Genomic DNA, 19,137 nt, shown 5'->3' on the forward strand with positions numbered 1-19,137 from the left:
CAATAAAGTCAAAATAATCACCTCTCCGTTTCCATTGCTGTTCTCACTGGGGGAAAAAATACAAACATAGCTACAAAAACAAAACAGATCCTTTCTACAGTGCCTCATTTTCTATATTATGGTAATTTCCATGGATAAGAGTCAACTACAAGTTAATGTTTAATGATTGTATGTGGTATGTATAGTAGTACTTAAATTAGATGATCCACATTCAGTTAAAGCAGCCTTCTTGTCTGATGTCAAAGGCCACGGCTACACTAGAGAGTTGCAGCGCTGGTGAGGGAGTTACAGCTCTGCAACTTAGGATGTGGCCACACTTGCAAAGCACGGCCAGCGCTGCAACTCCCTGGTTGCAGCGCTGGCTGTACACCTGGTCGAGCCTCGGGTGTAGCGATTCCAGCGCTGGTGATCCAGCGCTGGTCAGCAAGTGTGGACCCCACCAGCGCTTTTATTGACCTCCGGGGTATAAGGAGGTATCCCAGAATTCCTGTCCACAACAAACCGGAAGAAAGGGGGAGCTCGGAGTTCAGCCAAACTGCTTATTTAAAAAACAAACACAGCTCCTGTTTGCTGAGCGAGCGGAGGCAGGCAGGGGAATTACTTTGGAATGTTCACAGCTGTTTGCTTGAAGAGAGAAACAGCACGCTCACACGGCAGAGGGGGAGGGGGAAGTCCATGTTGAGCAGATGCTTATCTGGTCTGACGGCTATTTAGGAGTGCATAATTTGCATTTAGTGAATGAGGGGGGGCGGGAAGGGGTCAGAACTTTAAAAATGATTGAAGGTAGGCACTGTGTGTCTTCCAGTCCTTAGAACTTGCAAGGCAGGGAGCTGAGAACAGTGTCAACTCCAAAAATCCAATCTCTCTGTCTCTCCCACGCTCCCTGTCACATTCCACCCCACCCCCCTCTTTTGAAAAGCACGTTGCAGCCACTTGAATGCTGGGATAGCTGCCCACAATGCACCACTCCCAACAGCGCTGCAAATGCTGCAAATGTGGCCACACTGCAGCGCTGGTAGCTGTCAGTGTGGCCACACTGCAGCGCTGGCCCTACACAGCTGTACGAACACAGCTGTAACTACCAGCGCTGCAGAACTGTAAAAGTAGCTATGGCCAAAGTTAGACTCAGGACTCACAGTTTGTCAGATCACTCTGTTTTATTAGCACAGCACTCTGCTAATAACACCCAGATAATGTGAGCACCATGCAAGACACAAACTATCTCAATTTATACAGATCAAAAGGGAGCAAACTTGACAAGATAACAAAGGGAGCAGAACTGACAAGTTCACCGGAGGCTGGACATGCATAGTTAATTTCCTTTCTAACTTTTACCAGTCTCCGGCTAATGTTTCACCATTAGCTTATTGTTTATGCCTTAATGTTCCTCTTCCTGACACCTGTATTTTAACATTTCAGCTCTTTTGCCTAAAGATACACACAGCATTTCTTTAAGCCTTTCTATTTTTACAGTATAATTCAGGGGTCGGCAACCTTTCAGAAGTGCTGTGCCAAATCTTCATTTATTCACTCTGATTTAAGGTTTCGCCTGCCAGTGATACATTTTAAAGTTTTTAGAAGGTCTCTTTCTATAAGTCTATAATATATAACTAAACTGTTGTTGTATGTAAAGTAAATAAGGTTTTTAAAATGTTTAAGAAGCTTCATTTAAAATTAAACTCAAATGCAGAGCCCCTTGGACCAGTGGCCAGGACCCGGACAGTGTGGGTGCCACTGAAAATCAGCTCATGTGCCGCCTTCAGCACCTGTGCCATACGTTGCCTTCCTCTGATATAATTCATTCTATTTTCACACTGATATAATATAAATGACACCGTTTGTTAAAACAGGATTTAACAAAATAAAAAGGAGGCATTTATTTTTTTGTTTTTGTTTCATAACTACAGAAATGAGGATTGAAAGAGGTAATATGGCCTAGTATATTTACATTGATATTAACCTGATGCCGTGGGGAATATGAATACAAATAAATTATTGCATAACCATTTGCTGTGTAACTAATATGACGTGATTTTGAGTCTTCATCCTGTAATTAACTAGTATAGAGAATAAAAAAGCTTAACAGCTGCCAATCTATCCCTATTCCTTGTTAGGTGAGAGCAATTATAATCATTACAGAATTTCTGATAAAGTAAATTTAATTACCTATGTTCCAGTTAGCAAGTCTGAATTCCTTCAGAGTTCACTGATACTGCTGGTAAATCTATTAGAAGAGTAATACCATGCTTGTTATAACAAACATTTGACTCAAGAAGGATATGATTTATCATTTTAAATGGTGTTAGGCTTTTCAGTGTCTTCTCCAACTTACCATCCATTTTGTTGTCTTAAGTAGTTATATTAATCATTGATACCTTTCCAGAGAGGCATTGACTGGACTAGTAACATAAGAAGCAGCTATTTTTGAGATGCCACACAACAAGATAAGACCTTCTGGTTGGGTCTGAAATTAATTGAGACTGCTGCATGACTCCACTAAATAGAAGCCTGAGTGCTCAACTTTTCAGATCTTAAAAATGTATGAACTTGAATTACTAATCTAAGTGTTGTAAGAACAACATATTTCTCTTGTTCAGTCCTTTATATGAGACAGCTTTCCTATGACTTCACTTGGGAATTCTCTGCCCATATACATAATAGTCTGGAATTAGATTTTATTCAAACCACCTTTACATATGTGTAACCATTTGAGAGTATAAGCAAACGTGAGAAGGATGAGCAAGTAGATATAGTGTACTTGGACTTTCAGAAAGCCTTTGACAAGGTTCCTCAGCAATGTCTCTTAAGCAAAGTAAGGAGTCATGGAAAAAAAGGGAAGGTCCTCTGATGGATCGGTAACTGGTTAAAAGATAGGAAACAAAGGGTAGGAATAAATTGTCAGTTTGCATAATGGAGAGAGGTAAATAACAGAGTCCCACAAGGATCTGCATTAGGCTCAATGCTGTTCAACATATTCATAAGTGATCTGGAAAAAGGGGGAAACAGTGAGGGGAAAAGTTTGCAGATGACACAAAATTACTCAAGATAGTTAAGTCCAAAGCAGACTGCAAAGAATGACAAAGGGATCTCACAAAACCAGATGACTGAGCAAGAAAATGACAGATAAAATTTGATATTGATAAAAGTAAAATAATGCATATTGGAAAACAATCCCAACTATACATACAAAATGATGGGGTCTAATTAGACATCTTGGACTCATCCTAGAATCATAGGATTGGAAGGGACCATGAGAGGTCACCTAATCCAGTCCTCTGCATGGATAGTTCTCTGAAAACATCTGCTTGATGTGCAACACCAGTCAAAAAAGCTAACAATGCTAGGAATCATTAGGAAAGGGATAGATAATGTGAAAGAAAATAGAATGCTCTTATATAAATACATGGTAAACACACACCTTGAATACCGTATGCAGTTCTGGACACCCCATCTCAACAAATCTAGATATATTATAATTGGAAAAGGTACAGAGAAAGGGAACAATAATTGTTAGGGGTATGCACCATCCATTGAGAAGAGATTAAAAAGACTGGGATTGTTCAGCTGGAAGAGAGACAACTGAAGGGATAAAATAGAGGTCTATAAAATCATGAATGGTGTGGACAAAATGAATAGGGAAGTATTTACTGCTTCACATAACACATGAACCAGAGGTCACACAAAGAAATGAATAGACAGCAGATTTTAAACAAATATAAGGACGTACTTCACACAACACACAATCAACCTGTGGCATGCATTGCCTTGGGATGTTGTGAAGGCCAGAAGCATAACTGTGTTCAAAAAAGGTTTAGATAAAAATAAGTGCATCAATGGCTATTAGTCAAGATAGTCAGGAATGCCACCCCATGCCCCAAGTATCCCTAAACCTCTGACTGTTAGAAGCTGGGATTTGAGGACAAAGGATGGATCACTCAGTAAATTGTCCTGTTCTGTTCACTCCCTCTGAAGCGTCTGGCACCAGCCACTATTGGGATACAGGTTACTGGGCTAGATGGACCATTAGTCTGACGCAGTATGACCGTTCTTATATTCTAACTCAAATGGAGTTGGTCCTGATTTATATAGGTCTGAGAACCAAGCCCTATTTGTTAAAAAAAACTTTTCCATATTCCTGTACATGCAAGGAAGTCTATGAACTATAAAATCTTAGTGCATGCTATTGTGGTTGGGAAGAGTTTACTCTGCAGCAATTCTCATTTCAAACAGTAGGCTGGAACAAATTTAAATGGGCCATTCAGCTCAACTTCATTTTGTACACTATCCAAGGGCAACTCTCAACTTGGGTATTTTCAGTAGATTAAGACCTGATGGCAAAGCAGAGTGTTTTTGTTAATTTCATTAAAAGTATGTTGCAACTTAAAATATGAAATGAATATACCCTAATGAAAGAGACACTTTCAAATTATTGTTGTGGATGCCTTAATCTACTTTTCTTCTGCGTGTACACATCCTGGTTTGAGATGTTGCATGAGCTGCGTGACCTGAATGTTGGATGAGCTGGGTTCTGGTGATTTACTGGAGTCTGAAGATTTTATTTATTTTCCCCTCACAGGAGGGAGTACTTACCAGCAAATGTAAACCAGTACATCAACCCACTCCGACGGTTTTCACTCATTTGAGCTTCTTTGCGATGTAGATACTGAACAGACTCGTGCTAAAAATACTAACTTGGCAATTATGGAAATGAAGCATGCAGACATGGAGACACGGAACACTTCTCGATATAACAGAAAATGTATCACCACTTGTTTTAAAAATGAAACTGAACACCACACCTTGGCTTCCAAAAGAAGAAGAAAAACTTTGTAAAGAAACAAAACCTATTTCTGAATCTATGAAGGTGACCATGACAATGAGATCTGATCATTCATTTGTGATTAATTTGAAAAAAACATATATTAAACAAAACTATTAATATGAATTAGTGTATTCTAGAACAGTATGATTTGACAGCCATAGAAAATGAAGTCTGTATGACAAAAGAATGGCCATATCAAGTCAGACCAAATGTCCATCTAACCCAGTATCCTCTCTTCCTCCAGATGCTTCAGAGGAAGTGAACAGATCAGGGCAATTTATCAAGTGATCCATCCCCTGTCATTCAGTCCCATCTTCTAGTAGTCAGGTTCAGGAAACCCAGAGCATGGGCTTATGTCCCTGACCATCTTGGCTAACAGCCATCAGTGGATCTAGCCTCCATGAATTTAGCTACTTATTTTTTGAACCCATTATGATGCATGACCAAAAAGGGTTAAGCATCCTGACTCAAATTCAGGATGCTTGGTAGAGGTCAACAATGTAATCAAACAGTCCCTATCTATGCTGTATTTTGTTAATTCAGAGATCAAAAGAACATCTTAGCCTTTAAATGAACTGTAAACATGGAATATAACTGTATTCAGCTCTCTTTGAAATATACAGCAAATCATCTGCGAATGGTGGAAAAACAGGCAATTGCCTTGTGTTACTCTGTGTGAATAATTACCAGGCGATGCTTAGGAAGTAAACCTACTTCATAGTTGCCCTGATTGCTTATTGTTTACCCAGGACTATATGGTCAAGTAAATGCTAAAACATTGAATAAAAGACCCTTGGGTCCTGATCCTGTCATCTCAGATCTGCTTAAGCTTCATCAGGGAAAGTTTGAGCTCCCAGTTAAGCTGGAACACCTTAAATGTGATACTGGACATTGGCTTATAACCTCCGGACTAAATTCTAAAAGAACACTCTGCAACTACAAAGCTCACCATCTCTACTATGAATCCGAACCTCAAGAATTGAATTCGTATTGCTATGTATACTGATCTTTTAACCATATTCTATCTCTCTTGTCTTTTTTTTTAAATAAATTTTAGTTTAGTTAATAAGAACTGGCTGTAAGCATGTATATGGGTAAGGTCTGAAAGATTCATTAACCTGGGAGGTAATGAGTCTGATCCTCTGGGATTGGTAGAACCTTTTCTTTGGTAAGATTTTCATTAATCCACACCATATTTGACTTGGGTGACTAGGTGGAGGCCTGAGGCTGGGTTACTTTAAGGGAACTGTATTGTTGGCTTCTGAGTAACCAGTGAGGTATAACAGAACCTTTCTGTGCTGGCTTTGTAAATCTAAGTACTGGTATATCCACCAGTTTTGGGGATTGTCTGCTCCATTCTTTGCAGTTCACCCTAGTTGAGTGACCTCAGCTGGCTCCCCTGGGAATCTGGTCACACCCAGTTATTCTTTCAATGGCCCTTAAAAGGTACTGACTGCTGGCTGTCCAAGGTTATTATAGTGCTGTGAACTGCTGCCCATTAGAAACTGAATGATACTACACTTGTGTCAAATAGGGATCAATTTGTCATCAGATGGTAACAACTTTTAGTCATTAGCAACTGTGCTGGATTTGAATTGATGACCAAGCATTCTAAGCAAGTATGCTGTGTGTGATTCCTTCCTTTGTTTGGTTATTTAGTTTTCAGCATACTACAGGAAGTCATACAATACGTCAAATTAGGCGAGGTAAGGTTTCAGCTTGGGCAAGTTCATTATTTTGTTCTTTGAGTTCTAGGACTTCTTCTGCAGCCGACGCCATGTGGAAATGAGTATTTGTGTGAAGATTGATGCTGTCTAAAATCCATAGAAAAAGCAGCTAAGAAATCAGAAAGCCTGACGTTTCACGAGAAAACTACTGGAATCCTTGACTTAACTATAGACAGAGGGTGGGGTTCTTTGCTTATTTTTTAGGTAAAAAGGCTAGAATGAAACAGATCTGTGATGAAGTGGTAATTGCCTTCAGCTACAAAATGGTTGACTCTTCTTCACCACTATGGAAAACGTTAATGACTTCCTGAAAGCAAATCCTGAGCTAGAGGAACCCGCAGTCTCATAGTCCCTGTCAAGATGACAGAAAACAGAAAGGCCAGACTTTTTGGTCCCATTGCATTTTAATGTATTGTCTCAAAAATTGCATGAGGTGTGGCCCAATATCAATTTTTTGCTACCCATTTTGTTCTGAGCTTTATCCTCTCAGCTGAACATCAAATCACCCGAGTCAATCCAACATGGCTAAGCCTTAATAAGTCTAAAATAATGTCAGAATACCTTGACAGTCTGGATGACAGACCACAGTTCAGGAGAGTTAGAGATATTGTGTATTGTGCATACATATAGGTTAGCAAATTAAACATTTATTCTGACTCTTTGCACCTGACCATCAGGTCAGCGATAGCCTGCAGTCTCCCATTAAAGCCACAGAAAACTCCTTGCTAGCCTGTAAAACACAAACTTTTCCACTAATTAGGGGCTGGAAACCAGGGCAACCCTCACTCTTAAATTATTGGCCCAGAAGCTGTATCAAATATTGTCCTTCACCTCTAGCCTATAAGAGCATCTCTTTCTATTCACGACTGCCCTAAAAGCTAGATATTCCACTAGAGATCACCTTCACTAGATCACATGCTCTATTCAAAAGTCAGAGATCAGATGTTTCATTGTCAGCCCTGTATATACTGACCAGGTGCACTCTGAGACCATACATTTGCTTATTGAGATATTAGAATACCTTATGGCTAGAAAGGTAGATGATAGCATGCTCTAATGCAGGGGTGGGCAAACTTTTTGGCCCAAGGGCCATATCTGGGTGGGGAAATTGTAGGAAGGGCCATGATTGTAGGGCTGGGGCAGATGGTTGGAGTGTAGGAGGAGGTGCGGTGTGCAGGAAGGAGCTCAGGGCAAGGGGCTGCGGTGCAGGAGGAGTTGCAGAGTGTGGGGGGGGCTCAGGGCATGGGGATGGAGTGCAGCAGGGGGCTCAGGGAAGGGGGTTGGGATGCAGAAGGGGATGCAGAGAGCAGGAGGGGGCTCAGGGAAGGGGGTTAGGGGCTCAGGGCTAGGGGTTAGGGTGCAGGAGGGGATGCAGAGTGTGGGACTGAGCTCAGGGCAGGAGGTTCAGGTGCAGGAGGGGTGTGGCAGAGAGCTCAGGGCAAGGGGTTGGGGTACAGGGTGAAGGAGGGGTTCAGGGTGCAGGCTATGGCCTGGTGCCGCTTACCTCGAGTGGCTCTGGGGTGGCAACGGCACACAGCAGGGCTAAGGCAGGCTCCCTGCATGCCCTGGCCCCACGCCACTCCCGGAAGTGGCCAGCATGTTCGGCAGTCACTCCTGGGAGTGGAGTGGGGCAGGCAGCTCCACCGCACTCCAGCCTCACCTGTGGGTACTATCCTCGAAGCTCCCATTTGCCACAGTTCCCCATTCCCGGCCAATGGGAGCCTTGGGGGGCAATGCCTGCAGACAAGGGCAGCACGCAGAGTCCGCTGCCTGCACTTCCTCCCCGGAGCCTCAGGGACATGGTACCGGCCGCTTCCAGGAGCGGTACGGGGTCAAGGCAGACAGGGAGTCTGCCTTAGCCCTGCTGTGCCACAGGGTTGGCAATCCAGCAGGCCGGATTGAAAGCTCTGATGGGCCGGATCCAGCCCACTTGCTGTGGTGTGCCCTCCCCTGCTCTAATGCCTAGAGCACTGGTGAGTGTACCTTAGTAAATATAAAACACGGTTTTAAAGCAAGAGTTTTGTAATGATTTATTTGCCCTGAGGACTTGGGATGCATTCGGGGCCAGTACAGCTACTGGAAAAGTCCGTTAACATGTCTGGGGATGGAGCGGAAATCCTCCAGGGACATCTCCATGAAGCTCTCCTGGAGGTACTCCAAAAGCCTTTGCAGAAGGTTTCTGGGGAAGGCAGCCTTATTCCGCCTTCCATGGTAGGACACTTGACCACGCCATGTTAGTAGTAAGTAATCTGGTATCTTTGCATGACAAAGCCTGGCAGCGTATGGTCCCAGTGTTTTCTTTATCTCACCATGTTATCCTCAGGAGAGTGATATAGTTCATGATACCCTGGTTAAAATATGGGAATTTAATTAAGGGGACATTCAGAGGTGGCTGCTCCTACTGGGCTGTTTGCTTGTGACTGAAAAGAAATCCTTCCTGCAGTTAGCCAAGTGGTGGGAGTGAGGGGGCATTGGTGCTGAGCAGTTCACTTTTAGGTAGCAGGGATCTTCCCTGATACCAGCCACACGATGGGGGGAGGGGTAAAGCGATCATCCCAGAGAAGTGGATGGGAGGTGGTTAGTTTGGTTTCTGCTGCTTCACGTTAACATAAAAACCGCAGCACTCAACGGGCTCTACTTGGTATGGGAAAGGAGGGTGCTGCTTTTATGAAGATTGCAGAAGCCGAAAGACAATGGCTTATTGTGGCCGCATGTAAGCTGAATTCTGTTGCCCAGCCCTGCATCTTTGATCTCTAACACCAAAGCCACAGGCATTCAGTATTAAGAGGCAAAATGCGACCTTGTACCGAAATCACATGTGCTATGTAATGCTAATAGTGTTGTTCACCATGAAAAAGTATACCCATTGTTCTGTAAAATACATCTTTTTAAATACTTCTCTCCCTTTTTCCCTCCCGCAGCTGCAAATTTTTCATGCCTCCCTCCGCCATCCTGAAGGCTATCTCAAATAAGGCGGGGAAAAAAACGCAAGCGAGATGAAATGTTCTCTGAGATCATGCAGTCAACCTGCAATGAAAGAGCTCATCTGAATGAGTGGAAGGACACAGTATCACAGTACAGGAAAGTGGCCAGTGACTGTGAGGACAGGAGGGATGAATGTGAGGACAGGAGGGACACTCGAGATGAGAGGTGGTGGCAAGAAGATCAGAGGAGGCAGGATGCAACGCTGGGGCTACTGCAGGATCAAATGGATGTGCTCCGGCATCTGGTGGAGCTTCAGGAATGGCAGCAAGATCACAGAGTGCCACTGCAGTCCCTGTTTAACCGCTCTCCCCAAGTTTCATAGCCTACTCACCTAGATGCCCAAGAATGCGGGAGGTGAGAGGTGGAGAGGCTCCGTGCACCCTGCCACTCCACCCTAGTGGACAGCTCAAGCAACGGAAGGTGGTCATTCAAAAAGTTTTGAAGTGGCCTTTTCCTTCCCCCGTCCCCTCCTCCCACATTTCCAATGGGCTACATTGTCTGTTCACTCCCTATTTTTATAATCAGTTAATAAAGAATACATGGTTTTTAAATGATAGTGACTTTATTTCCTTTGCAAGCAAGCTGTGATCGAAGGGTGGGGTGGGGTGGGTGGGTGGCTTACAGGGAATGAGTCTATCAAAGGGGCAGGTTTTCATCAAAGAGAAACAAACAGATGTGTCACACTGTAGCCTGGTCAGTCAGGATACTGGTTTTCAAAGCTTCTCTGGTGCGCAGTGCTTCCTGGTGCGCTCTTCTAATTGCCCTGGTGTCTGGATGTGCATAATCAGTGGCCAGGCGATTTGCCTCAACCTCCCACCCTGCCATAAAGGTCTCCCTCTTAGTCTCACAGAGATTGTGGAGCACACAGCAAACAGTAATAACAATGGGAATATTGGTTTCGCTGAGGTCTGAGCAAGTCAGTAAAGTGCACCAGCGACCCTTTAAACGTCCAAACACACATTCTACCACCATTCTACACTAGCTCAGCCTACAATTGAACAGTTCCTGACTACTGTCCAGGCTGTCTGTGTATGGCTTCATGAGCCATGGCATTAAGGGGTAGGCTGGGTCCCCAAGGATAACTATAGGCATGTCAACATCCTCAAATGTTATTTTCTGGGAAGTAAATCCCTTGCTGCAGCCATTTAAACAGAGTAGTGTTCCTGAAGACGCGAGCATCATGAACCCTTCTCTGCCATGCCACGCTGATGGTGGTGAAATGTCCCTTGTGATCCACCAGTGCTTGCAGCACCACTGAAAAGTACCCGTTGTGGTTTATGTACTGGCTGCCCTGGTGGTCCGGTGCCAAGATAGGGGTATGGGTTCCATCTATCGCCCCACCACAGTTAGGGAATCCCTGTGATCTGCACATTTCCCAGAGTCACTACCTTTGGTAGCAGCAGCTGAGTGATTGCTCTGGCTACTTGCATCACAGCAGCCTCCACAGTAGATTTGCCCACTCCAAATTGATTCTCAGTTAACTGGTAGCTTTCTGGTGTTGCAAGCTTCCACCGGGCTATCGCCACTCGCTTCTCAGCTGTAAGGGCTGCTCTCTATTTTGGCACTTCAGGACAGGGGAAAGCAAGTCACAAGTTCCATGAAAGTGCCCTTACACATGTGAAAGTTTTGCAGCCACTGGGAATCGTCCCACACCTGCAACACTATGTGGTCCCACCAGTCTGTGCTTGTTTCCCGGGCCCAGAATCGGCGTTCCATGGCATGAACCTGCCCCCTACCCTGATCTCCAAAGTGCCGGGGCCCACGGTTTGAGAGAATGCTGTGTTCATATCCTCATCACTCTCTCTCCCCACTGCCATGGCCGCCTCCTCCTAATCTGGTTTTCCAGGTTCTGGTTCAGCTTAAACTGCATGATAATGAGCGAGGTGTTTACAATGTTTATGACTACTGCATTGAGCAGAGCTGGTGCCATGGTTTGGCGTCTGCACTGAAAAAAGGCGCAAAACGATTGTCATACTGCGATAGTTTATATGTACAACAGAGAAGACATATTCCTTGCACATGCCTAGCACTGTCATGCCATTTTATGTGGAAAAGTGAAGGTAAGCAGTCAGTGGTAAGATTGATATGGGAATCAACTATTTCCAGGATGTTACTTAGGTTTAGTTTTTAAACTACTGGTAAAAACAGTCCAACAGCTTGATTTCCACAAAAACGTAGTGGCAAAGTAATCAGTTATTTATCTTTGTTTCATTCTTTTGGCTTTAGATGAGATTGAATCAGCATGACTCTGGTTGCAGAAACCCTGAACCCTGAGTCAGGATTACATTTTAAATAACCCCGAAAATAACATTTTAGATTATGGCATGCACAATCCTCAAGTGAAAATTGTTTAGTTATGGGGTAGAAATTAAAATCTTACCTTTGAAGTGCATTATGGCCCTGCATCAACAGGTGCCAGGCAACATTACATGCGCTGTATAGATAGTTGAGAGTACTTTTACTGCTGTTGAACATTGTGTTCCTTAATACTGTGTAAACAAATGAAGTCCACATCCTGTTTTAAAAACCATCTGAATACATCAGATACAGTCTATACCAGCACCTTTCCTGGAGTTGGTTTTTATTGGTAATTCATACTAGCAACAATAACAACAAAAATCTTCAATGTTACCTAAGACGCCTGGCAAAGCCTGGCCTTGTATCAACAGTTCTGCAGCTTCATGTTGGAGTCTATCTATGAAGTTTTTTTTTTTTGAAGAATTGCCACTTTCAGATCTGTTATTGAGTGATCAGAGGGATTGAAGTGTTATTCTACTGGTTTTTGAATGTTATGATTCCCAATGTCAGATTTGTGTCCATTAATTTGCAAACTGGATACCATCAGATTAGACCTGAATAAGGACTGGGAGTGGCTGGGTCATTACAAAACCTAAACTTAATTTTCCCATTACTAATTCTCTCTACTGTTATTCACACCTCCTTGTCAACTGTCTGTAATGGGCCACTCTCTTACCACTTCAAAAGTTATTTTTCCTCCCTTAGTATCCTGCTGTTAATTGATTTATCTCATTAGACTGGCCTCATACTTGGTAAAGCAACCAAGAGGCTGTGTGGGCACTCTTCATTTAGTTTAAACCAGGGCTAATTCTGTTTAGGAATCTCTTCAAGATGAACTGAAATAAGAGTAAAAAAGAACAGGAGTACTTGTGGCGCCTTAGAGACTAACAAATTTATCTGAGCATAAGCTTTCCCACTTCATCGGATGCATGCTTATGCTCAAATAAATTTGTTAGTCTCTAAGGTGCCACAAGTACTCCTGTTCTTTTTGCAGATACAGACTAACACGGCTGCTACTCTGAAACAAGAGTGTCCATGCAAGGGTTTGGAGTGGCTTAACTAAACCAAGGCAAGTTTATGTGTGGACAAACCTTTAGGACTTAGTTCTGTGGGTTACTTATTGCCTCAGTTACAGCTAAGTGAATTCAACTCCCACGGAAAGAGATGATTTTTGGGAAAGTTGGAGGAATAGCGTTGAGAGCACTCAGCCGCTTGCAGGAAAACATCTCAGAACAAACCATCTTTTGCAAGACATGTGAAAGCCCAGATTAAATTAAAGTCTCGTGAGAAATTGTACACGTGGTGTGCTTAGATTTTATTGCTGGACTAGTCAGGAGGAGAAGTGTAAAAACCTTTATTTAAACCAAGTGTCTTTCCTAACTGAAGCTAATACCTTTGTTATATTTAAACATAGGGATGCCCAGAGGGTGGGCAAGTGAGGCAATTTGCCCCAGGCCCCGGGCTTTGCAAGGGCCTCCCATGAGCATTTTTCAGGGCCCCTGGAGCGGGGTCCTTCACTCGTTCCGGGGGGACCATGAAAACTCTCACGGGTCCTGGGTCCCAAGAGCTTCTTCAGTTCTGGGTCTTTGGCAGCCGGGGGTGGTCCTTCCGGCCCGGGGCAGAAGGACCCCCTGCTGCCGAATTACAGCTGAAGCGGGACCTGCCACTGAAGTGCCGGGTCTTCGGCGGTAATTCGGCGGCGGGGGGGGCCCCCGCTGTGGGTCTTCGGGGCACTTCGGAAGCGGGTCCCGGAGCAGAAGGACACCCTCCGCTGAATTACCGCTGAAGCAGGGGTCCCTCAAAGCCGAAGACCCCAGGCCCTTTGAATCCTCTGGGTGGCCCTGTTAAAACAAGTTACATCTAAGCCTGAACCTAACGTTTGAGTGTTTTCCTTCTATGAAAGCCCCTTTTTAAATGGATAAATACCTATTTTAAAATGTAACATTTAACCATTATATTGGAAATTTTACATATAAACCCTTGTCCTTTGGTCTGAACATGTTTTATGTCAAGTTCCAGACTCAAGTGAATAATGGCTGCTTAGTTTTAAGTACTGTGGTGTTTAAAAAAACAGGAAGCATTGATAACGAAAGCAGGCTTATCTGTATCAATGCTAGCAGGCAGTGCTGCCATAGTTCATATGATGAATCTTTTTCCTCACTGACAAAGTGGTATGAGATTTATGCAGATTTGTTACAAATCCAATGGGTGTCAACACTGAAGTTTTATGCACAAAACAAACTAGTGTAGAAATGGAGGTTTGATGCACATTATTCATTTCCAATGAAAACCTGTTTGGCTTAGAGTGTAAATATTGTAAGATGTTGCAGTGAACACTTAATATTCAGTTTACAGGGGCTATGCTAAAAACATGTATTTTGCTTTTGTTTTAATGAACTCTTTCAAATATGGCAAACACACCTGCCACCTATAAAATCATTCATACCTAGAATGGGAAGGAAGGATCGGTGATACACCCTAGAAAACTTACTGAAGGGGGAAAATCTCCTGCCCTGGCTGGAGCTGGACTAAATTTCATCTTTAATATCTATGCTCCTTGTTATTGATCTCATTGTGCTGTAGAAGTCAATTTTCTTTTGATGATATTGAAAAAGCTACTACATTAGCAGATTGCAGATTGGAAATTACTATCTCACTTGCAAGGGAGTATCAACTTCAGCTAGAGTTTGTTATGAATGAGGTCTGTGCAAAATTCAAGTTATTTTTCCACAGTGTGTTTTGCAGATAACAATTGTGAAAGAATTTCCTTCTTACCAGCGTTTCCTCTTCTCTTTGCCTGTCTACTGCAGATTCTCAAAGTGTGTTTTTGTGGCATCTAGTAAAATGGGTTATCTATAAACAGGAATGATTATCTACCTCACAGGCTTGTTGCAAGGCTTAAATCATGCTTCTAAATGAGTTGAAATTGTTAGATGAAGTTTACTTTGTAACTTTTCTGCAAAAGAAACTAGTTGTTCAAGAACACTATTTAAATGAATATGAATGAATAAAGCATGGAGTTTTTGTCCAGCGATCTCTACTACCACCATTTCCCCCAAAAATTATACTCTATGGCAGGTGCTGGTGGAGAATGGGTGAAAATAGTTTCATGGTCCCGCTGAACTTCAAACAAATAGCTCAGTTCAATGTACAGAGTTGATGGTTGGACAATTTGCTGTTCTCATACTTAACAGGGCATTGCAGGTGAGATCCTGTGCTGGTGTAAATTAGCATTTAGACCCATTGAAAATCTGATCTGAAATATTCAAATGTGTTGAATAGGCGACAAAGGCAGAGATCTCAGCTAATATTGTTCAAATGTACTTCATATTCAATACATTTCAATTTTCATGCTGAGTTATTCAGTTTACAGGATTGTACTGTGTACTGAGAAATGCAGACGTCATGAAGCTGTGGGCAGGGGTGGCTCCAGGCCCCGTGTGCTTGAGGTGGCAGGCATGCCTGCAGGAGGTCCGCCAAAGCCGCGGGACCAGCGGACCCACCGCAGACAAGCCGCCGAAGGCAGACTGCTTTCTGTGCTTGGGGTGGCAAAATGCCTAGAGCCGCCCCTGACTGTGGGAACGTGCATATTAAAAGCAAAACACTGAACAGGTTTTTGACCTTTATGTACTGACTGTTTTATTATCAGGCAGTTATGAAACAAATTTAAAAAATTCACGAACTATATCAGATGACAAAATAAAACAAACTTTGGGCCATATCTTGACATGCTTACTTATTGGAGTGTCACTCGAGGAATAAAACAATAAGGATTTAACTCGTCTTGCATAACAACTATTAGAGCCCCAGTGCTTTATGGGTCCACAACTATCAACAGCTAGATGCCATGTCCTAAATCAGGCCATTTAGTTCCCAGCATGAACCATCTTTTTATGTACAGTACTTCATCATCCTGTGGAATGCATTGAAGTGAAGTCTGGCTTGAAATTTGGACTTCTGTAGCCCAAGTCAGGTATCAGATAATACCTGGGCTCCAAAAGCAAGGTTCCCCATTTTTCAGTTATTCAACAAATATAAACACACACAAAAGATAATTTATTATAAAACTATTGAGCCCATCCCGGGATGCACCAACTCCCTTCTCCTCACCACCAGTTCAACCAAGAATTGAAAGTGGCCCAGCCACTTAGGCCTGGTCTACACTACGCTTTTAAACCGAATTTCGTAGCGTTAAACTGACTTAACCCTGCACCCGTCCACACAACGAGGCCCTTTATATCGATATAAAGGGCTCTTTTAAACCAGTTTCTGCACTCCTCCCCAACAAGAGGATTAGCGCTGAAATTGGTATTACCATGTCGGATTAGGGTTAGTGTGGCCACAAATCGACGGTATTGGCCTCCGGGCGGTATCCCACAGTGTACCACAGTGACCGCTCTGAAAAGCCATCTGAACTAGGATGCACTGGCCAGGTAGACAGGAAAAGCTCCGCGAACTTTTGAATTTCATTTCCTGTTTGGCCAGCGTGGAGCGCTCACCAGCACAGGTGACCACGGAGAGCTCATCAGCACAGGTAACAATGCAGTCTCCTGAGAATCGAAAAAGAGCTCCAGCATGGACCACATGGGAGGTACTGGATCTGATCGCTATATGGGGAGAGGATTCTGTGCTAACAGAACTCCGTTCCAAAAGATGAAATGAAAAAACATTTGAAAAAATTTCCAAGGCCATGATGCAGAAAGGCCATACCAGGAACACAGTACAGTGCTGTGTGAAAGTTAAGGAGCTCAGACAAGCCTACCAGAAAACCAAAGAAGCAAACGGAAGGTCCAGGTCAGGGCTGAAAACATGCCACTTCTACGCTGAGCTGCATGTAAGTCTAGGGGGGTCCGCCACCAGTACCTCATCCCTGTCTGTGGATTCCGAGGTGAGGGTGGTAATCTCAGCCATGGTTGAGGATTCTGCAGATGGGGAAGATGAGGAGGAGGAAGAGGAGTACGAGCTTGCAGAAAGCACACAGCACTCCATTCTCCCCAACAGCCAGGAGCTTTTTCTCACCCTGACGGAATTACCCTCCCAGCCCTCCCAAGCCACTATCCCACACAATGAAGCCATGGAAGGGACCTTTGGTGAGTGTACCTTTGTAAATATAAAACATGGTTTAAAAGCAAGAGTTTTTTAATGATTGATTTGCCCTGAGGACTTGGGATGCATTCGGGGCCAGTACAGTTATTGGAAAAGTTTGTTAACATGTCTGGGGTTGGAGTGAAAATCCTCCAGGGACATCTCCATGAAGCTCTCCTGGAGGTACTCGAAAAGCCTTTGCACAAGGTTTCTGGGCAAGACAGCCTTATTCCGTCCACCATGGTAGGACACTTGACCACGCATGCATGTAGCAAGTAATCTGGTATTATTGCATGACAAAGCCTAGCTGTGTATGATCCCGGTGATTGCTGGCATTCAAGCAACATCCGTTCTTTATCTCGTTGTGTTATCCTCAGGAGAGTGATATCGTTCATGGTAACCTGGTTGAAATTCAAGAATTTAATTAAGGGGACAGAGATGGCCATTCCTACTGGCCTGTTTGCCTGTTGCTTAAAAGAAATCCTTCCTTGCAGGTAGCCAAGTGTGTGTGGGGAGGTGATTGGCGCTGAGCTTTTTCACGTTTTGCTAGCAGTGATCTTCCATGATACCAGCCACGTGGTAGGGGGAGGGGTAAAGCGATCATCCCAGAGAATTGGATGGGGGGGTCGGTTTCTGCTGCTGCATGTTAACAGGAAAGAAGCAGCACTGAACGGGATTTGCTTGGTATTTGGGAAAGGAGGGCACTGTGTATATGAAGGCTGCAGAAGCCGAAAGACAATGGCTTACCATGGCTGCATGCAAGCTGAATTCTGCTGCCCAGACCTGCATCTGTGAGATCTCTAACACCAGAGCCGCGGGCACACAATATTAAGATGCAAAATGCGACCTTGTAGTGAAATCACATGTGCTATGTAAGGTGAATAGCGTTGTTCACCGTGAAAGAGTATAAGCATTGTTCTGTAAAATGTATCTTTTTAAATACTTCTCTCCCTTTTTTCCCTCCCTCATGCAGCTGCAAATTTCTCAAGCCTCTCTACTCCATCCCAAAGGCTATCTCAGATAAGGCGGCGGAAAAAAAAAAAAGCGAGATGAAATGTTCTCAGAAATCATGGAAGTGACCCGCAATGAAAGAGCTCATCTGAATGAGTGGAAGGATGTGGTATCAAATTACAAGATAGATGCCAGTGAACGTGAGAACAGGAGGCAAACTCGAGATGAGAGGTGGCGGCAGGAAGATCAGAGGTTTAGGCAGGAAGATCAGCAGTGGCGGGGTGCAATATTGGGGCTGCTGCGTGATCAAACTGACATGCTCCGGCATCTGGTGGAGCTTCAGGAACAGCAGCAGAATCACAGAGTGCCGCTGCAGCCCCTGTGTAACCACTCTCACTCCTTACCATGTTCTATATCCTCCTCACCCAGACGTGTAAGAAAGCGTGGGGGAAGGCTCCGTGCACCCGCCCACTCCAACCCCATGGACAGCCTAACCAAAAGGCTGTCATTACTTTGAAATTATTTTAGTGGCCTTTTCCTTCCCTCCTATCCTCCTCCCAAACCACATCCTGGCTACCTTGTCAGTTCTCTCCCTCTTTTTATAATGAATTAATAAAGAATACATGATTTTTAAATGATAGTGACTTTATTTCCTTAAGCAAGCTGTAATCAAAGCGGGAGAGTGGGTTGCTTACAGGGAATGAGTCAATCGGACGGGGGGTCATCAAGGAGAAACAAACACAACAGTGAGACCATACCCTGGACAGTGATGAAACTGGTTTTCAAAGCTTCTCTGATGCACACCGCTTCCTGGTGTGCTCTTCTAATCACCGTGGTGTCTGGCTGCGCGTAATCAGAGGCCAGATGATTCACCTCAGCCTCCCACCCCGCCATAAAGGTCTCCCCCTTACTCTCACAGAGATTGTGGAGCACACAGCAAGCAGCAATAACAAAGGGGACATTGGTTTGGCTGAGGTCTGAGCGAGTCAGTAATGTGCGTTAGCGTGCTTTTAAATGGCCAAATGCACATTCTACCACCATTCTGCACTTGCTCAGCCTGTAGCTGAACAGTTTCTGACTACTGTCCAGGCTGCCTGTGTATGGCTTCATGAGCCATGGCATCAAGGGGTAGGCTGGGTCCCCCAGGATAACTACAGGCATTTCAACATCCCCAACTGTTATTTTCTGGTCTGGGAAATAATTCCCTTGCTGGAGCTATTTAAACAGAGTAGTGTTCCTGAAGATGCAAGCATCATGAACCCTTCCTGG

The sequence above is a fragment of the Gopherus evgoodei genome, chromosome 9, assembly GCF_007399415.2.
Source record: "Gopherus evgoodei ecotype Sinaloan lineage chromosome 9, rGopEvg1_v1.p, whole genome shotgun sequence".
Classification (NCBI taxonomy): Eukaryota; Metazoa; Chordata; order Testudines; family Testudinidae; genus Gopherus; species Gopherus evgoodei.